Source organism: Myotis yumanensis, unplaced genomic scaffold (assembly GCF_028538775.1).
Source record: "Myotis yumanensis isolate MYYU_CA2020_CCGP unplaced genomic scaffold, mMyoYum1.0.hap1 SCAF_8, whole genome shotgun sequence".
Taxonomy (NCBI): Eukaryota; Metazoa; Chordata; class Mammalia; order Chiroptera; family Vespertilionidae; genus Myotis; species Myotis yumanensis.
Window position 1 is genome coordinate 67,701,951 of NW_027223759.1, and position 26,106 is coordinate 67,728,056.

At 37.7% G+C, this 26,106-nt stretch overlaps 1 protein-coding gene across 9 annotated transcripts in view; it reads left to right on the plus strand.

Annotated features, from left to right (window-relative positions):
• Positions 1 to 26,106, plus strand: part of GTDC1 (glycosyltransferase like domain containing 1) — a 368,964-nt gene that overhangs the window by 80,529 nt on the left and 262,329 nt on the right. For 7 of the 9 annotated variants that reach the window (XM_070423063.1, XM_070423059.1, XM_070423065.1 and 4 more), the window contains exons 2-3: positions 2,163 to 2,226; positions 25,789 to 25,853. The gene's annotated coding sequence lies outside the window, so the exon portion shown is untranslated. Of the gene's footprint in view, positions 1 to 2,162; positions 2,227 to 4,483; positions 4,527 to 25,788; positions 25,854 to 26,106 lie in introns of those variants that run through there. The other 2 variants (XM_070423068.1, XM_070423067.1) reach the window with 2 other exon arrangements.

Below are 26,106 nucleotides of genomic sequence, written 5' to 3' on the forward strand. Positions count from 1 at the left end.
GTCTGTAGAAGCAAAAAACAAAATTCTTTTAATAGAATGGAACTTGCCAGGAATTTGGATAGAATATGATTCTGTGTTAACTGTAAAGGGTACAGAATGCATCATATCCTTGGCCAGTTTATAAAAAAAAAATCAGAAATGCTGTTCTGTTACTTGTTCTTGGGCTTCTCTTCTAAAGGCAGAGCATGTATCATAAAGCCATGACTCAGCCCAGGTGTGCGTATCTTGATGTTTGGAGATAATGAGGTTGTGATACTTTGTCCTCATTTCTGAACTGAAGAGGTTTGACTAGCTTTCCCAAGGGTCTTTTCTGTCTCAATTCGCTAAGTTCCTGACTAACTTTGAGAATTGGAGTGAGCACCACTGTGATGTACTAGATAGATGTAGGCCATTCTCCCATGCCTCAGTCACATCATCTTGTTTACTTCCTCTATTTCATGTATCATAACTGAAATGATGCTGATATACTAATCTCCCTGCATCCTTCCTCCCCTCCCAGGAGCAAACTGTGTCTTGTTCTCTGCTGAATCCCCAGCACTGTCTACAGTGCCTAGAAGCTGCTCATGAGGTTAACTATTTTTCTGTAGAATACTAGAGGCCCAGTGCATGAATTCATGCACTGGTGGGGTCCCTCAGCCTGGCCTGTGCCTTCTCGCAATCCGGGACCCCCTCCAGGGATCAGGTTGAAACTGGCAGTCTGAAATTCCCTCAAGGGATGTAGTAGTGTGCAAAGCAGCAGGTGGCCAGGGAGGAGCCCACACTGCTCTGCTCATCCTGCTGCCGCAGCTGCGCTCACCAGCTGTGAGTCTGGCTTCTGGCTGAGCAACATTCCTGCTGTGGGGGTGCACTGACCACCAGGGGGCAGCTCCTGCATTGAGCGTCTGCCCCCTGGTGGTCAGTGTGTGTCATAGTGACCGGTCGACCAGTTGTTTCTTGTGGTTCTGGTCGTTCAGTCATAACAGTTGCTTAGGCTTTTATATGTATAGATAATACATCTAGCATGTCAAACTCTCGGCCCGTGGGCCGCATGCCTCATTTATTTGGCCTGCATTAGCCTTTGAGTTTGACATGCTTGTACTACATCATTATTTCAAACAGGCCATCTCAGAAGGCCCCCTCGTCACTTGATTTATGTCTTCCTGGCCTTTCTCTCTCTCTTAACCTTTTTCAAAGATGACACTCAGGATTCTCCCTGTTGCTGTGAATGCTTTCCTGTCTTTTTCAGAGTTGGTGCCTGGAAGGTTCTCTGACCTGGTTTCTTTCTAATATGGGTTATTCTGAGTCTATGGCTACTGCTTAAAATAATTATTGTCAAAGGTGTGTTAGGTCATCCTGTGATTTGGTGCTATGTAAACTGTCTGGGAGCCACATTTCTTTTTGCTTTGCTGGGTCCTCCTCTTTGCTTGTCATAAAGGCTCCTTTTTGGCTGAGTTACTATGTTAGTTCTGACCTTGTCAATATTCATATTCTTAAGGGTTCTCTGACTTTAATATTTACAGAACAGGAAAGTCACAGTATCCACGCCTGGGTATATGGTAACATCTTTTCTCTTCACTGTGCACAACTGAGACTACAGGGCTGTGTAAGTTAAGTGATAGTTTAAAGCTGATGGAATGTTCTCCCAGAAAGTAATGTTTTTAAGGTATTTGCCTCAGATCTACAAGTATCTGTGTACCCCCATTTTTCCCCTGGAGTGCAAACCCTAATCTTGGACTAATTATCCATAGGCTTTTCAGCCTGCCTCTGAGATTTCAGGCCATCCTCAGCAAAGGTTCTTGATAGTACTTTGGATTATGGACCTTTTCATAAATCTGACAAACTATTGACCTTCTCTACAGAGAGATATCCATTTACACAAACCCACACATTTTACACATATCATTCGGGAGCATATAGGCCATCCACGTACCACAGTTTAGAACCTCTACTCTGAATTATTATTATATTTTTACATTATCATTGACTTAGGAAAATCCTTGATGACTGAAAAAAGCTCTTATTAGTTAAGACTCAGAACATTTCTGTTCTTGTCCCATCTTGGAATACCCAGGACTCAGACTGCTGGGTCACTCATGTGAGCGCTTGCGTGGGTCAGGACTCAGAATTCAGGCTGGGTTTATTTGGAAGATAACTACTTACCTGTGCCCTTCGTGATCTCACAGGTACCTCTGCACTAGCCAGATTGGACATATGCAGAGAAAGACACCAGTATATCTGGATCATCAGGTAAGCAAATGATACTTCGTTTTCATTTCTCCATCAGTCTAGGCCTCTCTGGCAGTCTGTGGTTATTCCCCCTCATTTACCCCTCACTTCCGTGCAGGTCAGGAAGATGGTAAATATTTCTAAAGAGAAGGAAGCAGCTTTTCTTAAGTCTTACCAGGTTACTTCCTGTGCTGCTTGAAATCAGACTTTTTTATTTTTATTTGATCTCATTATTACTTCATATAGTCACGCTTCCATTGTAGATAAAAATTCCCCGCTCTTCTTTTTTTATGTCTATACTTTGGAGAGTTGTGGACAGCTCTCATATTGTTCCTTGGTTGTCAGCCAAGTTATACACATTTAACTCCTTTCATCTTTCTTTCTAATTCAGTCTCTTGGCTGCTTTTTGTAGATTTCCCCCCCATTTCAATCTGCATCATTAATAAACAGAAAAAACAGGCTATGGGCTACCTTCTTCTATACCTTTCATTCTTTTTGCTCCCTAGTTTTGCCTCATATTCCTTGTTGAACTAAAGCCAACCAGACATCATTCTCTGGACCACTTTGGCAATCCATGAATGCCTCGCCTACAACTACCAGTGTCCCACGTGGTCATAGCATCAGCAGTGTATCCTAGAGGAAAGAAAGGAACTGTAAAAGGAGAACAGTGAGAGCAAAATCATGCATTCTTTGATTATATGTTAGACTTACCCTTGCCACCCAGAGTTAGGCATTGTACTTTTACCACACATTTTGTCCTCCCAAAGTGTTGTGCAGGGGCACTTATTTGCATAACAACAGAAGCATGTACATTGTTTGAAATTTGGCCACTAGTCTCTCTTGGTTTCTTCCTCTCTCTCCTTCCCCTGTCGCCTTTCCCAACACGGGTGTGACTTGCTATTTAGAATCTGTGGCCATGAACAAAACTGGACAGGGGACCATCTTCTCAGAAATTAGATAAACTCAGGTGATAAACGCTCCATTCCTCCATGTGGAACATCTGAAGCAAGTGGTGTAGTTCTCGCTGTTCTTTTAACAGGGGATTCCGTGGAGATGTGCAGGAGGAAGAGACTCGTAGGCCTTTGGTGCTTTTCATGAACGCTGTATTACAGTGGTTCTCAACCTTCTGGCCCTTTAAATACAGTTCCTCATGTTGTGACCCAACCATAAAATTATTTTCGTTGCTACTTCATAACTGTAATGTTGCTACTGTTATGAATCGTAATGTAAATATCTGATATGCAGGATGGTCTTAGGCGACCCCTGTGAAAGGGTCGTTGGACCCCCAAAGGGGTTTTGACACACAGGTTGAGAACCACCGCTCTAGGAGCTAATGGCTTATTGCTGTTTTAGTCACCAGATTCAGGGAGTGTATTTAGTTGAAGTTTGCAACAGCACACACTTGGCTTTCTCATTTGTGTTAGCTTTGACTCTAGTACAGAATTGAATAGGGCACAAGAGACGGTTTTCCTGTTTGTGTCTGTGGCAACTTTGTAGATGATTTGTGGTTTAATCCTTTAAACATTTTTGATCATTTATCACCTCTTTCCTTGTAAAGGCATAAAATATTCAGATTCTAATGTTATAATCTTTTAATCAGATTATTTCATTTTGGAGAAATCAGGGTAAGAATAGCAGCTGACATAGTTGTCTCTGAATAGTGACCTATAATTATAATACTTATATTAGTTCTTTTTTTCGGGGGGGGGGGGGAAGATTTTATAATATTAGAATTTAAGTAAGATTATATGATTATGAATCATGTATTTCTTGGTCTCTAGCCTCTTAAACCTGTACATATGTGACTTGGACCCCTTTTAAGTCTGATTTGTTCAAATGTTAATCTCTCACATGGCTTTTAAACTGTTGACAATATTGTACTCACACTAATTTTTTTAGGCTATTGATCCATTCTTCAGCACAACTTTTGTTTCTTGGGTCTTTTCAAAACCTGTCAAAGAAACCAAAATGCTAAGCTAACTTTAAAGGGGCAAAAAAGTCCCCCCTCCACTATTATTCTTTGTTCTCTACATGCATCAAAGTGACAATCCCACACTGCCTCGATGGAGGGAGCCTAGCACAGAAATAAAAACCAGCCTGGCACTGTTCTAGGATGGCAGCCAACGTGTTTTGTGTAGCTTGGTTCTGGCGGTGGTTTTCATTCGGCAGAGGTGTCCCCTTCCAGCATCACCAGAGGCAGGCATGCCGCCTTCCTTCTTCCTACCGGTACCATTTCTTCCCCCTTGCCTTCCTCTTTCTTCACAAAGACCACCATCATGAACACAGAAGAATCATCATTCTCCCGCCGACTCCCACAGTTAGTGAGTGGCATTGTTCCTTACAGAAGCTTGTGCTAGGTTTGCCTTTTCCAGCTCTCAGAGATTTCCTTCACACTTGCATTTTTGCCACAGTTTTCAGCAAACCCTTCTAACTTTGGTCATTCTGACATAGTAATTTTGCTTGAGTGGCATCCTATCTTGCTTCACAGCTTAATAGTTGAACAGAGACTCCTGAATGATCATTCCTTGTATTGTATGGATTTTAATGCCAAGCGATCTCTTTTTGAGACCAAAAAGTCTGCCATCGTTTTCTATTTTTGTCTAAAATTCAGGGTAGTTTATCTTTTACAAATTGAATACTCACCTTTAGAATGTCTGATAACTGTTGCTAGATAACCAGGTAAACTTCCATTAAATAGAAGGATGTTCATGACAATTTTTTAAAAATCAAAATGCAAGATAAAACACAGAAGTATTTTTAGCTTTCCCAATAATAGCTTTCTCTAAATGATAGTTAGTGACCTACTATTACAAGGTGTGTGGAAATGTAGCATTATGATTTTAGGTGATGATTTGCGCAGGAAACTAAATTTTCACTATGAGCAAGCATTCTATGAAATTTCATAGACTGTTCCTCAAAATGTAAATGTTTTCTGTTGTATTAAGCAAAAATAAATGATTTATTTTCAAGTGATCTATGTTAAAAATTAGTGTTTTACAATCAAAATAAGAATAATTAAATAGGCAGAATATGTTTTTTTAGGAGAAGATTGATATTATTTTGACTGACTTATATTTTTAAAAATTTTCAATGATTTTGGTAGGAAAAACTCATGTATTTTTGTAGCAGTGCAACAAATGTGATTGAAAAGAAAGCAAATAGTACGTCATGTTAGACTTAGTAATGTAAAACAGTATTATATGCCATATATACTGGGAAATACTATATTTATATAGTATGTGAACATAAACTTATGCAATTTAACAGTTGCTTTTCCAGAGATTTATTTTTAATTTACAAAATGCTTTAAGATCCTTAAAGGGTTTTTAAAACAGGTATATCAGATGTATGCATTAAATAAACTCACCTGTTATTTTCTCTCATTCTCAAGACAGATTCAGCAACATATTGGCTTATTAGTTTAACAAAACAAACAAATTGCTTTGTATATGATGCACCTGTAATAAATGCTACAATCCCCCATTCCCCAGTGACTTTTTCTGTAGTGCAGCTGAAATGACTCTAGGTGAGATCCCTTTAAGTTTCATCAATTAAATCTTTAGGTCAACATTTTAAGTTTCAGAATTATAACATGTTTTAGAAGGAATGCCAGTGAAACTGTTTTTTTCTTTTTTCTTGGTGCAGTTAAGTGGATGACTGTCTTGAATCCTCTGTAAAGGTCTGATAATATTAGTATTGGTGGTTAAAGATAATACAGACCAAAAACTCTTTCATCCTTTATGTTCACATAAGTAGAATAATGTTTATTTTATATTAAGTACTATTTATTTATTATAAATACATTTTCTCCAGTGGTATAATTTTTATTTGCAGGGAAACCCTTTATCTTTTCTGTGGCAGGAATATATCTTTCAGTGACTTAGAGATTTCAGCATGAATTTTCCTATTTATTTGTTTATTCTAATTATACACAGAGGCATTGTAGAAATATATTGAAGACCTGTAATGTTTGAGCAGTTTTTTTGTAAATATTGTTGAGTTTTTCATTTTTGTATGTAATAAATTCCACAATTTTGTTTAATTCTGTACACATATCAAAGTAATTATATTGTTATAGTTTGATATTATACAATAGGATTTATGATCACTATATTTGTAGAAACATGGAAAAGTAAATTTATTAAGGGCTGACAGCAAAGTTGGATAAATACTAAATTTATTCTATTAACTAGGATTTTATTTTTTTACATTACCTATCATGTTTATAATTATAACTAATATTTTAACTAATATGTAATTTTATTTCAATATCAGTACATATTTAAAACATTCCCGGGTAGGTGATTTGAGTATCTTGTTTGATATCGAATATTGGTAACATAATAACAAATAGTGATTTCTAAGTTTCTGTGGTCAAAACTATTAGTAATCCCCTCTCACACATATGGTACACACTTCAGTGTTAAAATTCCTTCCATAGACAGTATTGCATGAAAGGTGTATGTTTGATTCCCCCCTCCCATTTTTGATACATTTTAATTTCCCCTGCCTGACATCTATATTATCATTCTGTAGAATGCTTTCACAAATATTTCATATGTTTTCCGTGGCATCTCACACTGCTCACTTTTTATCCATAGTACCATACAAGTTCCCCCTTTTCAGGTTTACGCTGCATATTTTAAGCTGCTGAGAGTGTAAGTTGATGGCAAGGTAAAGTGACATTTAGCTTTTTGAGCTAGTCTCCTTTTCAGCATGAGAGCAGGTCCCCCCCCCCCCCCACCACCACTCTCCTAAATCTTGTATTTCCCAGTAAAACAGTCTTACTAACACCAAACAAAGAGATTCAGAGATTTGGCTACAGCAGCAAGAGAAATGCATCAAAAAGTGGCTACTACAATACCATTTTATTAATGAGTGATCTACATTGGTTCCAGCTGTGTCCATGTGATTAGGCCTTCACCAGGCAACAATGGGTATTTCCCTATTGCTTTTATTTGATTTCCAAGAATGTGTCATCTGTTACATCAGCTCCTGCCAATATGCCCCTTGTAAAAGTATTTTGGGTTTTTTCCCTTCCAAATTTCTGAAGCATAAGTTGAATACCCACACACATCCCTGCCGAAATATTGTTTTTAGTGAATAGTGGCCTAGGTTTGTATGCCTGGTGTTGCAGAATATAAATTAAAGTAAATGTTTATTAAGTTTATCGGTAAATTTTCGGTTGCCTGGTAATGCTAAAGATAGACCATTTTCACTTTTACGTTTCCATCTTAATATTTTATTACAGTGGTACAATGTGTTATAGAGGTGGACGAGCTTGCAGACTGAAATGGGGATCGTCCAGATTGTTCCCTTCCCTGGACCATATGGTATAGTTCTAAAAGCTTTCTGTACGCTGTCTGTTCAGTTTATTGTAAACTCAATCTTTAGTGCACCTAAAAAGATAACCAGACAAAAATGGGCCTGAGAAAAAGGACTTCATAGCATGTAAGGGCCCTAGAAATATGTGTTTGAGAGGAGATAACGGCAGATGAAATTGAAGTTGAGATGATATAAACAAAGGAGCCTTGTCATTCTCTGATTATTCTTTTGAGTTCCTGTGGATTACTGTAGGTTGTCTTTGAATACTGGTTTTAAAATGAGGGCATTTATGTTATCTAACTACACTTGTTATCCTTCTTTATCCCATTCTGTCAGTCTCATGGATAAGAGAGTGTGGCATTTGTCTTGTTCACAGAGGAAGCCTCTACCTATGAACAATGCCAAGGAATATATATAAACCCCAGGTTTTATGAATATATAGGACTTTTCTATTTTTATTTTTTTTACTGATTTCAGTGAGAATTTAGGGCTGGGACTTTCAATAATTTCACCCCTTTAGCCCCTATTCACACTCAAAGATGGTTGAAAATTTTCTAATTCTATTCCCCCTTCGCCCCACCCCTACTTATTATGGTTCCATAATTCTATTTTAGGAAAATAAGCAAAGAAATTGTTTATTCCATGTGCTGATTCTCTTTAAGAAGTGAGATTGGGAGTGATTTCTTCTCTCAATCCCCTTCTCTCCAAAGTAAGACACTGTTAGGGTGAGCAGTAGACATTACCCATTGCTTTTCTGGCACAAGAGATTTGAAGCTGAAATGCTACCAAATGAAAAATGAAAAAAAAAAAGGAGAGCCTGTAAAGAACACGTTTCTTTACTCTGTCATTACCCTGAACCACTGAAAGTGCAACTGAGAGGAACTCAAATGTTATTGGAATGTGTAATTTTCCTCTGAATGGCCACAGTGAAATATATTTGAACAAAAAGGCAGAAAAAGTAGATGTGGCGTAGGGAGTTGATGGTGATTGAAATTAATGAATCTTTTCAGCACTGTACTGTAGAAACTATCCCAAGAATCCTACACATTCAAAATATGTCCAACAGAAACTTATATAAAGAAAAATTATTACTTTAGGGAGTTTACTAGAGATAGGTGGGATATTATAATAATTTAATAATGCTAGTGGTGAATTGGGCGCTATATATTTATTGGCTATATATTTTTTAACTCTGAAAAATTTTCATAAGTAGAATTGCTAATTTCAAGTTGGGAGAGTCTTTCTATTAAAAACTATTGTTATCTTGTGGTTCTTCATTTATTACACAGCTGCTTTATAAATTGCTCACAAAACTGGAAAAAAAACTTTTATACTTTCAAATAAGCTGTTTTTTTCCCTTTCTTTCCTCTTTCCATTCTGTTTTCTTACCCCTTTTTTCCGAAGTTCAGCTATTTATTTGTATGTTATATTACATATATGAATTATCTATGCCAATGCCATACTATAAAAATGTTATTTTATAGGTTTGGCTGATTGAATGTTTCAGTTAGGAAAAGAAATAAAAGTCTTATAATGACTATGCAAGAAATGGGTTTCCACAGAGAAATTGGAACATGTTTATTGAAGTAATCTAGACGACTGAAAATTGTAGGATAATTGTGGACATGAAAATTCAAAATTGTTTTTATTTCTTCTGGCTAAAAAAGACTACATTACAGCCTACATCAAAGAAGGAAGAGACATGGATAGTGTAACTCAAAGATCTCCTCTTCTCAGTAGCTTTCCTTTAATGGTAAAAATGCCTCTGGCTCCAAGTAGAAAATCTATTATGACTTAAATGCGTAAGGGTTTTATTGTTTCATGTCAGAAGAAACCCGGAGGCAGTTTACAGGTAACTGATGCCTTCAGAGATCCAGGTAACAGCATCCTTCTCCACCATCCTTAGCATATAACTTTTGCTTCTTAATTCACAGATGACTTTTTTTTTTTTGTCCCTGTAGAAAGTGTGTTTATTTTGTAGCACGAAGAAGGGAGCTTAGAAACCTTCCTTCATGGGGAGCTTTGTCTTTTTCTTTCAAAAGGGATGCCTGCTCAGTGGACTTCCACCTACATCTCATTGGCCAAAGTGTGTCACATCACTTTCTCTAGGAGATAAAAAACACTTTCACTTTCCAGCCTCTATTTTGGAGGAAGGCGAGGAGAAGGAGAATTGGAATGAGGGTTGAGTGAGCCATCCTATCTGCTATCCTTCCTCAATTATTTTGCATACTTAGATGCTTGGACCTTGGAACTTTGGGGGTACTTGGTTTATATAGTAACTTGCTCTTGGTTCCCTTTTGATGCCCAATAGATATGTTTTGGTATTGTAATGTTATGTTTCTATGTCTGAGGACAGAAACTGTAATTATGTCATCTTTGTATCTTTACACTTAGCACAGTGCTTACATTTAGCCCTCAATAAGTACTTGTTGAATGAATGAATGGATAAATAAATATTGAGAAATACATTTGTTAATATGATTGGCATTTATACATGTAAAGGATACAGTAATATTTTTAATTTGTGAGGGGCTATGGACTAATTTTTAAAAAATATATTTTATTGATTTTTTACAGAGAGGAAGGGAGAGGGATAGAGAGTTAGAAACATCGATGAGAGAGTAACATCGATCAGCTGCCTCCTGCACACTCCTTACTGGGGATGTGCCCGCAACCAAGGTACATGCCCTTGACCGGAATCGAACCTGGGACCCTTGAGTCCGCAGGCTGACGCTCTATCCACTGAGCCAAACCGGTTAGAGCTAATTTTATAGAATTGTTTGTTATTGTTAAGAGGGCATCAATGTAAAGCTGTCAAAGTTGCTTTGAGTGGAAAATATTCAATTATTAAGGTTAAAGGAAAATCCTCAAAATGAATTAGTACCAATGCTTTTGTTAGAGTATGTTATCCCATGAGTAAATAAAAATATATTTCTTTTTAACTCTATGGGAAGACAATTGTTTAAACAAGGCTATTGTAGTAGTCACATATTAATATATCAGTTTTTCTAAAAAAAATAAGCAACTTGAATTTATTCATAAGGCAAACAAGTCATTTGATAATTAATATTATTGATGTTGATTTACAAGAAGGAATTATTATGTCCTTGAAAGCCTCATGGGTAAGGGCACAATAACTCAGATTTTATCTTAGATGACATTTTGGTTATATTATTTTTTTAATTCTTAGCGTGACAGTTTCATATTTTTTTAATACACATGCACATGGTTGGTTACATAGAAGAGAAAGCATCTCTGAAAGAAACCCTAAGAATTCATCTTTACATCTGCTTGCTTTGCCCTAAACTGTCTTAAAATAAAGCAGGTTACCTCTTTCAAAATCTTCAGAAGAAATGGATCACAGTGTAACTTGGTAGTGAATCGGTGCCTCACAACTCCTCCAGTGTCTAACCTGAACTCCTTTTGTTGTATTTCCATGCTGTTTCTGTAATTTTGACCCCAGCGGACAAAGCAAACAACTATCCACTATAACCCGTACAACACCTTTATATGACACCATTTTAATAAATTCCTCCCTTTTCATTCATGATGGCAGAGTAGCTGGTACCTTAATTACTAAAACAACCTGTGCATGGATAGAACTTATCTCAGTGCAGGGAATGTATTCAATTGTCTGGAACTCAAATTTTCTATCTGAGCAGTTTATAGTCAGTGAAAATAAAGGAAGCCCTTTTAACATTCAGAAGCAGGCGTGGGAGCGAGTTCCTACATAATCCCGATTTAGGCAAGCTCAGTTTCCTACTTTTAGACTCAGAGTTGGGTATCGACAGTCAGTCTCTTTTGGCCCTTATAGCTGTTCTTTTGGTCTTACTTTAGGAAGCAATAATTTATAGGTCAACACTTTGCACTTAAAAATATTGCATGTAAAAATTCAGCCCTTTCTCTGTTTTCATCTTTGTGTTCTCAGCGATCAGTGTAACATCTGGCACTTAGTAAATATTTGTTAAATGAATTGTCTTAGTATCCCTTGGAAATGCTTGCTGATAAAGGTAGCTTTATGCCTTGCCTTTCCCCATTCCTCTTTTTTTTTTTTTTTATGCTGCCCAGTAGCACTCAGAGTTTACTTTTTGTTGTCTTTACCTTCTCATTGAATGATATCTGCAGTGATTTAGACCTTAGGTGACTAGGTGAATGCAGTGGTAATGCCTGGACAATTAATTCACTTTTTGATGCTGCTGTAATTTTCAATTCAGGGATACCTATTTTACCCCCTCCTTCATAAGGTGAGGATTTACTGCAGCCCATTGACGAAAATTCAGAATAGATTAAGTGAATGCCTGTTGTGTGCAAGATACTTTGCTGGTTATGAATAGATAGACACATGAATTGTGCACACACTTTGCTGCCACAGAACTGAAATCTGGTTGGGAAGATACACATATGCATTATGTCACTATAGCATAGGTGGGATTGAGGCCACTGCTCTAATTGAGGTATGAAGGAGGAATTACTTCTGATTGGCAGAAGATGGGTGAGCATTTGATGTAAGCCTTCATGGATGAGATGGAATTTGAATGGAGTCTTGAACTATACATAGAAATGTGACAGGTGGTAAAGGTGAAAGGATTCCAGGAAGAACAAACGGCCCTAGCTGCTTGGAGGTGGGGATGCGTATGGACTGTTTGAAAAAAGGGCAAGGAGTCTATTGTGTGGAATAGGGATGTATCTTTGAGAGTGATGGGAACTGAGGCAAAGAAAGAGCTTGGAACCAAACCATAAAAGGTCTTCTTTCTTAAGTAATTCTTTCTCCTGAGGAAACAAAGCTAGTTTTGAGTAGAGGACTGACACAAAGATACCTGTAGGTTTCAGAGGAAAAATGGCAGACATGAAGTGTCGTTCAGGTTGAAGATGATGAGGAAGGCTGGGGCCAGTAGGGCTTGCCAGGAGGGGCTGGCACCAGAGGCTCGGGGTGGGTCAGCTCAAAGCCCTGTGCGCTGTTGAATTGTTCAGAGTTCTGCAGCTGTGTCTTTGCTCCCAACGGTGGTCACGTTCCAGTGTTGAGCCTTCTTTCCACCTACATCATTTTGGAAGACTTCGGGCCACGCCTCCCTCCCCCACACCTGGGAAATAAAGTATGTGAGCCTGAATTCTGCAAGAAAGCAAAAGGAGAAGAGGGTTGACTGATTGCTGAGTGAGCCAAGAGTCTCCGCACATCTCTTCAGCTCGCCTTTGTAGTTGGAATTTTGGCTCTCTGTCCTTCCTGGACTCCGGGCTCATCTCTCTGAAGTAGAACTCGCTATTGGTCGCTCTTTGAGACCCAGCTCAAATGTTTTATAGCATTTATCACTCTGTATTGTAATTTTATCCAGGCCCGAGGCCAGAAACTATATGTGGGTCATCTTCATATCACAAAACACTCAGCATAATTTTTAGAATGTAATCATTCAATAAATGCTTGTTGAATAAAGCGCATTTGTTTAGGCTCTGCAGTCGCAAAGACCTTCCTACTCTCTGCACGTGCCAAAGCGTGTTCCATCTCCGGGTCTTGCTCTGCCTCCTGCCTGGAAGGTTTAGATCCAGATCTGCATTGCCCACTCCCTCACTTCCTCTGTTTTTTTTTTTTTTGTGTGTGTGTAGATGTCCTATCATCAGCTAGGTGTTCTCTGATAACCCTAACTAAAATACCCCAACCCCAGTTCTCAGCGACCCTTATTCTCCATTACCCCGTGTTATTGTTCTGTATAGCACCTGCCATCCTCTGATGTACAGTTACTCGATGATTGTCTTTTTACTCCAATTAGAAAGACATTCCTGCGGGAACAGGGACATTTGTTTTGTTGCCTGATTTATCTGCAAGCATCTGGAACAACCATGGGCACATAGTAGGCACAAGAAATATTTACTAAATGAATGGTCAAAATCAGACTAAAAAGGATAATAAACATGCATCTGCGTGTTTGTTTATAGGTTTATGCAAGCGATGTCGTTGTTATAACTTTTCTGACGTTAATATCAAACTATATTGCTCTCAGAAAAATAAAAACAAATTCTATTTTCTATAGATTGCACTGTGAAATCTAATTGTGGATTAGTATTTGTTTTAAAGATATTTGAATGCCAAGCATATCCAGTAAGAAAACACTTTTATTATCCATGCCAGCTTAATTTTTAGGGCAGTGAAATGGAAGAGTGTCATTTCAGCAAGCAACTTATTTTCATTAGTGAGAATGGAATATTTTGAATATTCTAATTGATTTTTGAGGATGACTTTACAAGAAAATAATGATTATTTTTTTGTACAGTGGGTATTTGCCTTTAAAACAGAAGGAAACTAGAAACAGGCACGGAAAATAGATTTTCAGAAAGGTGGGAGCTAATAACTGACTTTTGATCTAATAACTGACTTTTGATCAACGTTGAGAGGATGGTCAGTCAGTAAAAATTGGGTAAAAAATTGGGATATGGAAAACTTTAAAGATCTGATTTTAAAAATCATTTTACATGTATATTTAAAGTTTGCAAAGAGATCATAGACTGTTTATCATGAGCTCAAGCTTCTCTTTCATTGTGTTTTACTGCAAATTCACTTGGATATTTCTCTAGAAATGTTAAGTCTGTGATTTGGCAGTAAAAAAGTTGGTTATCAAATCAATATTATTATATGGCTTTTAGTGTCTTAAGAATTCCTTTTTGGAAACCCATAAAAAATCATTTTTTCTCACTGTAAATTTTGTCGCTTTCTCATAAGGTCAGAGGGCTAATGTTGGAGGTGATCCGCTCTGGAGAGAGTCAACAAAGTGGTAATAAAGTTAAGAAATGCTACAGGGTGCTTTCTGAAGATTAGAGTTTCCTTTTCATGCCAACTTCACGCAAATTTTAAAATACATTACGTTATATGTTGATAGGGGCATTGTTTAAAAGAGATGAAATGATAAGCTAGTCTCTAATGTTTGTATTTACGTAGTTCACATTTTCATGACTATTTTTGTGTTTTCTGTATACTTTTAGTGGTAGGTTGTTTTTTCTAGATTTGTAAGTTAAGTTTTTCAGTGTAGGTGATTTTAAAAATGAAATGGTAATGTTAGAAAATAATACCAGGAATAATAGAGTTAGTTTTTATTACTTGAAAATGAAACATGGTGTTTAAATGGTGAAAAGTATTAGAATCTGGAGGTTCCATTTTAAAAATATTTCACTACCGAGCCTGACTTGCCACTGGGTTAATATTTATTGAGTATTCATTCACCTATTGCATGTATATAAATGTAGGGAAAATCTGAGTGGTTATAAGAGAAGGCAGTCTTTTAAAATTGCAAGACTGTGTTTCTATTAGTTGAATATCCAATCAGTCCTTTTCTTTCTTTCCTTTATTTTTTTTAACATGTGTAACACATATGGATGATTATGCAACAACATTTTCCTGCTTTCTTAATACAGACACTTAGGAAATTAAGTGTGAAACTGGGAGTTCTCTTCAATTTTATTCACTTTAATTAAATATTTTCTCTTATTTCAAGAGCCATACCTAATTATTAAAGGCACAAATTAATCTTGACATTTTACTTGAACTTTAAAACTTTTGGTTTGCACTAGGTTTTCCCATGTTCCTATTCAAAACTCTAAGTACCAGAAGAGTATTTTAGTTTCTAAAACACTCGGTGAAAGTACAACTCCAGATTTCTTATCTATAATAATAAAAATGTAATATGCTAATTAGACTGGATGTCCTTAAGGACGACCTTCTGGATGAAGCCGGGCTGTGAGGGAAGCCCCGGTCCTGGGTGTCAGAGGGAAGCCAGGTGCCGGCGGCTGGGGGAAGGAAGGCTTACTCTTGCACGATTTTCGTGCATTGAGCATCTGGTATATGAATAAAGACCTTGATCTGTTTGTAATTATTTAATAATTCAAGTACATTTTAAAATTAATTGAGTATTTTATTTTATGCTTTTTACAAAGTTACTTACAAAACCAAATTATAGTGTTTGTAAGTAGCTATAGCTCCATTAGTTTAACCCTTGCTGATTAGCTTTTTAAGAAATTTCTTGATAGCAATAGTAGTTAGAATAATTTGAGAACTATTTGCAAGCTCCTGGAGGGGAATAAGCCTTCAGTAATTGGCTTATTTCAAACAATTTGGCCTCCTTCCCTAAAGTTAAGAAAAATTTATAGTTTCTTTTAATTGCAAGTTGAGACATTCAATGAAGATAACATGAAGAATGAAATGAAGCACAAAGAGAAAAACAGAATCACTCATAATTCCACCATCAAAGATTACATGGACCTGTGTGCATGTGCACTCTCACCTTTATTCATTTCATCATGTTTTTGTATATTTTTATCTCATTCATTCATGCAATATGAAACATTTCCCAATCAATATTCTTCACTGTGATTTTTGATCACAGTCTTTTAATCACAAGGGATCTTTTTTGTTGGATATTTTGATTTTCACTTATGGGCAAATATTTCAATAAAGATTCTTGACAATTTCCAGGGTTAATTACTAGAAGTAGTGTTGTTGCATCAAAGGACATGCACAGTTTTCAAGCTTTAGCAGAGGAGAGAGCAGCCTTCAGGCTGTGTTTTCAGAATTTGAAAAGGGTCCTTTTAATTCGCAAACTATTCTCATCTACTCTGCAGATGGCTGAAATTTTATCACCTGTTGCTCCTGGGAGAGGTAGCTTGTTGTGCCGCGCTGAGCAGGCATCTACTCTGAACAATGTGAAGGGATTTATTTTAAATGTAGTTCTTGCAAGTAAAGTTTCAGAACCACATGGGGCAAGGGACACAAGGAAGCATTGAACCAGTGGAATGATAAGGGGAAGCAACGTATTCCTTTACAATCCTACTAAGATCAATTGAACAGCTATTATATAAAATTCTGGATATTATGTACCTAGTTTTGGGAGTTTAAGTTATTATCTTTCTCTACAAAGATTCAGGCTGTTTGTTAACTGTGAATGCTAATTAACCCAGACGAGAGACTTATGGTCCCAAACATGGTACATATATTCTGGATACTGATGCAAGAGGGAATTAATTAACTCCTGAACAACCTTACTCTGTTTGAACACCGTTTGCCAAGTATGAAATTACTTCCTTAAGAGATGATGAGGCTGCAAAGTGTGATTTTGGGTAGTTTGTAATGAATATCCTTTACTGTAGGGTCTCTGCTTCATTAGACAAAATATTTATATCATTGGAATGTCTCCTAGAAAAACAGGTTGATAGAGAGATAATAGTGACAGACAAGGCCACTAAATAGATAAAAGTCATGGTGCTTGCTCCAATCAGGAAACTTTGAGCTACCGCTCCTTATCTTTTATCCAGGGGAAACGTGTGTGTCAGATGATAGGGGCAAGCCCGTGCTTCCTCTGCAGAAACTGGAGCATAACAGACCTTCCAGAAACTGTACGCTGTTGTCTTTGGATGCCTTTTCTTTACTCAACAGTCTTCATCTCAAATGTCTACAGGATTTTAAAATCCCAGTCTATTATTATCAGACTGACTCTTTTCCTTATAATAGTGGGTAGCTAATAATATGCCCCTTGTGATATTTAAAAATAGTGATACAGCTCTCATTACCACATCTGTTTTACTTAGCACCCATCTAAACTGGGCTTCTAGGCTTTTTACATTTTATCACTTAAAATTTCTAGATTCTCTCTAGTTTTTCTACTGTCAGCTTCTTAGACCATAAGTAAATCCCTTAAGACCATTGACAGATCAGCATTCTTAAAAAAGGTACTGCAATTAAGAAAAGAGCTGCTGCAATAAATAAGTAGAAGAAAGTATACTTAATCCTACTTCTAGTAAATTACTATGTTCATGTGGAACTTTGGAGATGAGAGAAGTCTCACTAAATATTTTAATTGATATACATCTTTAAAACATGGTTTATATTGATTTGGATCTTAAACAACAGATTCTGATACTGCCTTTATTTCACACTCCCTAATACTATTTAAAAGCTCTGTAACTGCAGGGCGACTTTCATTTATATAAAATGAATTATTAAAAGCACTAACGGCATCTAACCTTGGTACTAGGGATATCTATTTCTAGGCCTTTAGTCCTGTATGGAAATTTCTTTCTTCTCCCAAGTGTTTACTGATATTCTTTTGCTTCCTGAACTGCTAGGATTTTGCATTTCTTTTAAGTGGATTTCCCCTTACTGATAAATAGATTGAGTTGCGAGATTGCATCCTTTTCATTCTTCACTGGAAGTGAATAAATCCAGAACTTTATACTTGGTGACATTTATTTCAACTCATCAAGGGAATGCCACCCATGTTTGCTTGGGTTGCTGTACTTCAAATAGGACGTTGAGAATGTTTGTGTGTTAGAGTAACCCTGCTATTTCTGTTTCAAAATTAACAGAAAATGTGGTATGTGCCTCCCACTTGGAGAGGGAAACTTCTCCAAAATTTTTTATTTAGTTAATACTGATTCAGTTATTAAAAGATGTTAGTAGACTCACTAGTGCCAGTATATTTAAAAAATTAATCATTTTATTTTCAACGTATTTGGTGTGTATATTTATAATTACCTTGCACAAACCAAGTCTGAGTTAAATTTTGACATAGAAGCCAATGCAGGGTAGCAAGAAAATGCTCCTGTCCAATAAAAAATGCCTGTCTAATGATTGAACCAGTTGAATTCTATCAGGTCATAGACTTGACTGTCCTTGTGTGAAATATTGTTATAGAGACCAGCAGTCAGAGAAGACAGCTGCCCATGGCATGAAACATGGCTTCTACACCCCACAGCAACGCTGTGGGTGGAACTGTTTTCCTTAGGATGAGTTGTGGCATTTCAGATACAATAAGATGCCACCTGTTACATTTAGATGGTGATAACATGAATAAGTAGTAATTTATGGTAGTAAGAGGTGATTGTTTGTGGCTGATAATAATATAGATCTTGGATGAATTAGGAAGAAATTGTCAATGCCGTTGCTAAAGGGTTTTATGGTTTATTGTCTCAGCTCACATTTGTTGAACACTTTCTGTTTGCTAAGTGTTGGGGATGTAGTGGTAAGCAAGCAGACCTGGTCCCTCTCCTCCTGGAACTGAATACCCAGTGGAGGTTGCAGATGTTGTGTAATCACTCATATAAGCATAGCCTACAAGTGGTAAGTACAAAGAAGTACTACAGATTATTACATCAAGTGGATTTGGGCTTTATTTGATGGTGACTGTAGTAAATTACGTACGTAATGTAGCTATATAGTTGACCTTATGTTCCAGAGCAAACCTTTCTTGTCATGTGAACCTTGGATATTGGCTTTCTTCCATCCCAGAACTCAAGGCCTATTATCCTGTCAAAAAGAGGTCAGTTTAGAGCTGGGGAGGCATGAAGGATAAGGATTGTGAGGTCAGGAGAGGGATGATTATGCTGGATTCTGGAAGGAATCACAAGAGATTAGGACAAAAGTTTGAGTTTTTCCACCCTAACTACATGGTATTCAGTTTTGTGTGACTTATATCACTGATGTCCTGGATTTACAAACTATTGGGAAGTATTATTAAATACTAAAGGCCCAGTGCTCAAAATCTGTGCAAGGGTAGGGTCCCTAGTGGCTGCTGGCTGCTGGCCAGGATCTCCCTTCCCCTGGCCGCCTGCCGCCATTGCCACCAGCCGGGGTGGGGTCGGCCGGGGGGAGGGGCTGCAGGAGGCTGGCCAGCTGGTCCAGCCCTGGGTCGAACTCACTGGTCGAGCTCCCAGTCGAAGGGACAATTTGCATATTAGGCTTTTATTATATAGGATACTATGTAATACATGTATTTATGACCTTATAGTGATATTCATATTCCACATGCTTATAAATATGCTAGAGGCCTGGTGCACAAAATTCGTGCATGGAGGAGGGGTTCCCTCAGCCCAGTCTGCACCCTCTCTAATTGGGGACCTCTTGGGGTATGTCCAACTGCTGGTTTAGGCCTGATCCCACAGGACATCCCTCTCGCAATCTGGGACCGCTGGCTCCTAACTGTTTACCTGCCTGCCTGCCTGCCTGATCATCCCTAACTGCACTCCCCTGCCCGCCTGGTTGCCCCCAACTGCCCTCTCCTGCAAGCCTGATCTTGCCCCCAACGGCCCTCCCCTGCTAGCCTGATCTCGCCCCTAACTGCCCTCCTCTGCTGGCCAATTTGGTTCTGATTGGTCGGTTTCTATGCCAGTCAGCGTCAAAAGCTCCGCCTCCTAGGCAGCCTTTGGCTCCCCACAGCACCCAGATCTGGTTCTGATTGGTCCATATCTATGCCAGTCAGCATCAGAAGCTCCGCCTCTTAAGTAGCCATTGGCTCCCCACAGCACCCAGATTTGGTTCTGATTGGTCCGTATCTATGCCAGTCAGCATCAGAAGCTCCGCCTCCTAAGTAGCCATTGGCTCCCCACAGCACACACATTTGGTTCTGATTGGAGTGTGTCTATGCCAGTCAGCGTCAGAAGCTCCACCTCCTAGGCAGCCATTGGTTCTTCACAGCACCCACATTTGGTTCTGATTGGTCACTTCCTATGCCAGTCAGCATCTCTGGGCCTATCTCCAGGCCTGATCAGAAAGGTGAGGCTGAACAGCAGCCCCTGCCAAGGCTGGAGAGAAAGAAAGGCCTGGCTGCTGGTGAAGCTCACAAAGAAAGAGGGAGAGAAAGAGAGAGGCAAGTACTGATCAACAGCTGCCACTGAGGCTTCAGATCAGACCCTGCCTCTCTCTCTGGGTCTTAGCCCCCTGGGCAGTCAGTGCTGGGTCGCCAGGCTGCAGCAGGGCAGTTAGCACTGGGGCTGACTGAAGGACTTCCGGGTTGATCAGCCTTCAGTCATGATCAGTCGTTACAACCCTGGGCTTTTATATATTAGGATATGCAATAGATATCATTTATGTATTCATTGATATTTAATCCCAAAACTTCAAAGACTAGAAAATGGAGGCCTCTTTTTACTTCTGTCCTGCAGTGAAGAGTAATGGGAAGACATAGGAATAATGAGTCAGAAGACTCTTGATCTCACTCCACTTCTTCCTCTATTACAGAATAGTGGGTGGACAGCAGTGGCAGCAGCGTTCCCCCCACCTGTGATTCTATGACACACTGGATCTCTCCTTGGGATCCGTATCCCAGTGTGTCGGGTCACCCAGTTTTCTCCCACTGAGCTGATTTGCAGCCCCTTTCAGGAAGGTGGGAGCCTTGGAGAAATGCCATCTCAAGAAAGCAAATACATTTTTCATCTTGTCAAACTTTTATAAAATAGATAATTGTTGGCAGAAAGAATTTAAAACTGTCTTTGTCTTCCCCATTAAATAACAGCCTAATTACTAAATGTGGAATGGGAACTCCAGATTGATGGTGAGGGAATTGGCTTCTCATTCTACTTCCAGTTCTAGTATTAAACTACAGCGAGAGTAGATCAAACAGATTAAAAAACTGCATATGATTTTCAGAATTCACGGATCTCAGATATTCTCGGCCATCAAACTGGCTTTGCTCATAGTGTTTCTCTTAATTGCTTAACCATCGTTGCTCCTGTTATGTTAGTAGGTTAAGATAAGCACACATCTACATAACATTATTTCCAATAAATTCTGATTTCTGTGAACAATAAGAAAAAAGAATCATTATTTGAAAGAGAATATAATAAAATGTGTTCAGATATGCTGATGGCTTGATTTAGTTTCGTCTTTAGGAACAATGGGAAATCATTAGAAGCAAGTGTAGTGCTGGCTGACACCTGATTGCTCCGGACCTGCGCTAAGTGAAAGCAATGCCACTTTAAAGGCAGAATCAACTTCCCATTTCCCTCTGATGTTCCGTTCAGCTCTACAAAAACAGATCATGAGCTAGCTCCCGGAAGATAATGTCATGGTCCCATCCTCCAGATTTTCACAGTCCTTTGGGGAAGCAAGACATGGAAATAGAGTGAAGCAAGCCTAATACTACTGTACAAAGTAGAAAGGAAGTCATGCTAAGAGAAGTTCAGGGAAAGGCTTCATAGAATTGATGATTCATGAGCAGAAATTTTAAGAAAAGTTCATTAAGTGAACACGAAGAGAAGGCTGATTGAAAAGAGATAAAGATGTGAAGTCATAGAAGTGTAACATAGCCTGGCTGGGCATGGCTCAGTGGTTGAGCATCAACCTATGAACCAGGAGGTCACAGTTCGATTCCTGGTCAGGGCACATGCCCCAGTTGGGGGCTCGATCCCCAGTGTGGGGCGTGTAGGAGACAGCCAATCAATGATTCTCTCTCATTACTGATGTTTCTCTCTCTCTCCCTTCCTCTCTGAAATCAATAGAAATAGATTTTTAAAAAAGCTACATGAGTTCACACTTGGTGTTGCTATGGTGCCAAGTCTGCAGAAGTGAGGGAAGAGAAATTAAAGTGGGAGAGGGATGAGAGGGTCTAATGTAGAGAAAGGAAGGAAGGGGCTGGAAAAGGAACGTTGTAACTCCACTGTGTGGGGCCTTGGGTTTTATCTTTAGATGGTGGAGAGACATTGAAGATGTTTGAGCATGTCACTTTATGATCAGATTTGCATTTTGGAAGATTATTTGTGGCTAGCTTCTGGAGAATGGTGTGACAGGAACCAGATTGTGTGGTAGCACGGAGATATAGTTAAAAGGGTAATCTAATTAGGGTAGGTCAATTGAATGATGAGATGATTTTCTGGTGTATAACATTCTATTGATGCTTACCTCTACTGCCATGTTTTAAAATGTCAGCAGATTGAGAACATTTTTAGTATTCAGTAGAAATAATTCATTGTTACTTTTATAGTTTGAAGTTCTTCATGAAATTAATAGCAATGAAAACTTGAAAGAAGGTTAGCATTTTATTTGTCCCTGAAATTAAACCAGCAAACTTCTCACAAAAATTTTCACAGTTATAATTTTGCTATATAACCTGGAATGTAACTTTATAAAAATGTAAGGTAATAAATTGTGATATATACACATGTAGTTATTTGTGGAAATTATGCATATTTGAAAACAAGTGAATGATGTCATAGTTCAGGCATATCAAATTATTTGTTGATTTTACATTTGTTGCTGACAGTCATAACCAAGACTTTGGATTAATTCAAGTCATGGAAAAAGTGACTGATATTTTTAAGCAGAAAGTTAAATTCCAAATTGAGAAAGAATGAAAATATTTGTTAGGAAAATTTAAATAGCCATATATGTATATCAGACTGTAAATTTGAAAAGAGCATGTGTTAAAATATCATTGCAAATCATATAGTTGGAAAAGTATATTTTAAAATGGTTTTATATGATCTCACAAAGAATATGGCTTATAAGTCTTCTTACCAAATCTTGCATAAATCCTCAGTTCTTTTAATTACCTCAACAGTAAACAAAATTAAGTTGAAGAAATTAGAACATCCATAGCATGTGTGTGTGTGTATGTGGGGGGGGGGGGGGGTATAAATTATTAGAGGACTACATCTTTTTCTTTATTAACTCAAGATTTTTTTAATATTGCTATTTAAGTACATATAGTATACAAGATATGATGAATGTTAGGTCGTATGTCCTATAGTCAGTTAATGGAATAATGATTAGTTTCCATGATGCATTTTCTTCAATTCAAACTAGTGTTCAGGAATCTGACTCATTCCTTACTATTAGCTAAACTTTCTCTAATTATGTAGCTAGAATATTATCAGTGCCTATAGTTTTAGGATTGCAAGGTTATTACTCTGCATTTCATGCCAGATTATATTTCAGTTTTCAGAGGTCACATTGAGGTTTTAGGGGTAAGCATGAATTTGCTGTGCCTGATTTTTAAAAGTTAAAAACCCCAAAACCATTTCATAGATACCCCTTCCCTACATTGATAATGAATGTAGTGTAATACTTTGAGGAAACTTTTTCTTAGCAAAATGTATTTTTACTACATATTCACCCTTCATCGGTTCTGTTAGGGGAATCAATGGTGACATGTTTCAAAGCAGAAATCTTTTCATGCTTATTTTTTTTTACTATTTAATGAGATTTCAGGTATATTTTAACAACAGGGGTTTCCCCGATGAATCATTAAAGTGAGTGAGTGGGCTGGAAGGTAACACTAACTTTTCTCAGTACTGCCCTATTTTATCCTGCTGGGTTATTAGTTGCTTTTTAAATAGAAGCTGCAAGTGTTGGAGTTGGTGGGTGGAGGTGCAGAAGGAAAGAGGTCAGTCAGAAAATACCAGGTAAACCTCTGATGACCTATTGGGAAATCCTACTCAACTTTACTTTCCCCAACTTAAAGCAGTTAGTGTGTAAGCTCACTGGTGTTTGCTCTGCCAAGCTTACTTTTCCTAATATTGCTTAGAGGCGAATAGAAAATAGAGTTTCAGTAATTGGTGCAAGTGTAAGGTATCAAGCCATATGCACATTAACCTGTGGAATCAATTTCTCATGTGTGTGGGATTAAAACCGTTAGAACCATCGTCACTGAAACTATACCTTCCTACAACTAATAGCAGTAAGGTGTCTGTGGAATATATTAATACAACGATTCCTCTGATTTAAAATTTTTACTTGGTATTTGGTTGGAAATTTATTTAAATATTATAGGTAACCCAATTGACATCATGGATGCGGGCTAATTGTAGGTTTCTAATGTGATTTAGGATTACTTTTAGAAAGTCCACATTATGTATTTCTACTTAGCACATCTTTTTCAATACATCAGTGACATATTGTGATTTTCCTTTATCTGTAGTGTAAAAAAAAAAAAAATACTCAACTACCACAGCAGTTGTAAGTGCTAGAGTAGGTAGACAAAAATGTAGTTCACCTTGAAAATGTTCATGGCTCAGGGAATAAAGAAATTGGGTCAAGCTGGAAATAAACGCAGGTGCAATGACGAAAAGTTTTAATAACAATTTAAAAATATTCACAGCATTGGTTTCAGGCTACTTTTGTTCTCAGTGACCTAATCAATGCATTATTAGTGTTTGACTGAAATGACTGGTGGCACATTTTTATTTTGGTCAAAATGTTTCTCTGGAATACTCTTTTCATTTCTCACTTTCCATCCCCTTTTAATTATTAATACAAACTTTTTGGAAAAGTAGATAATTAGATCATTTTGACCTCTGGTGATCTTAAATAGAATTTGAAGTTGTTTAAAATTTCTATGTCATAACTATCATATTTACTCATTTTATATTGCCAATTTAGTGTTTAGCATGTAACCAAGTATCATTAAATCATAGTATAAATAATGAATTAAACTTCCATAAAATTTAATGGTATAGTAGAAATCTCATTTATTGGTATCACCAGGGAATAAAATATGCTGAAAAAATGAGGTGTTTTGTTTTTTTTAAACTGAAGTTTACTTGTTTAAGCAGAGAAACTTAAAAGTTGATAAAATTTTAAAAAAAAATTATTTTATTGAGAGTATTATAGATGTCCCCCATTTTTCCCCCTTTGCCCCCTTCTACCGGGCTCTCACCCCCCCCCAAAAAAATTGATAAAATTTATCCAAAACATTGTATATGCTTTTTTAGGGAGAGCAGCATATAAATGGCAAAAATGGATTGGCTGTTTACTCTTTTCTTAATGTCATAGAATATCATCATTGTAGTGTCATGAGGAAAGGACTTGGGCTTTCTGATTGGTATTTTTTTCTCCAATGTAAGAAGTGTTTTGTGTGTGTGTGTGTGTGTGTGTGTGTGTGCCATTTCTTTCTTTTAAAATGCCACACCCTACTTCTGATAGACTTATGCAGTTTAAATGTTTCAAGGTTTAATATCTGTGATTGTACTTGTGCAAACGCGTTAATAGATTCGTTCACCCAGGCACCCATGTAAGAACTTTGTCTGCATGTCCGTTCACCCACCATCTTTTGGCAAACACATGGTCACTGCCACGAAGGACCTCTGCTTGTTTTGGAGTAAGAATCTTCAGTGTTGGGGCCCTGCTTCTGCTGCTCCCGAGGACTCACTCTCTGGTACCCCTTCCTAATGTGCAAAACTGGCTGCGTTCACCTGACTTGCTTGTGAGCATCTGTGGTGTCAGGATGACCGATGCAGTTTTCTGGGAGTATTGCTAAAATGGGCAAATAACATACTCTCTTTATCTTTCAACAAATTCTAGCATAATGGCAAAAATCCTTTTTAACAAAGTGTTTTTTTTTAACCTCATGTTTATGTGTCTCAAACAATGTTTTCTAAAACAAAACTAAGCACAGCTTAAGCATTTGAACTGTTCTTTAATGTGCTGTAATGACATTTGGTTTAAATCTTATATTTAAAACTCAGCTTCCCTCTTTTGCGTGTACCTAATGGGTATCATCTTTCTTCCAGGTTGTGCTTTAAGAAGACCACAGGGAAGAACACATTTTCTTCTTGCCACAAAAGTTGCAATAGAAGTAAGTGGGGGAGCTGCCAGGATATGTCTGTCTCCACAAAACAAGCAGAACAAATTTCCATGAATCAAAGCCACTAAGTATAGTTTTCAGAGATGGTAGGACATAGTTACTCTCCCTAGAAAAATACCCCAAATGCAGGCACACCCATTGGCCACTAGCAAAATGCTCAAGTAAATGCCAGTTCTAACCTGTGCATTTCACTGTTCTTACTGAGCTATTAAAGGGGTGGAAAACTTCTATAGCTATAATCTTT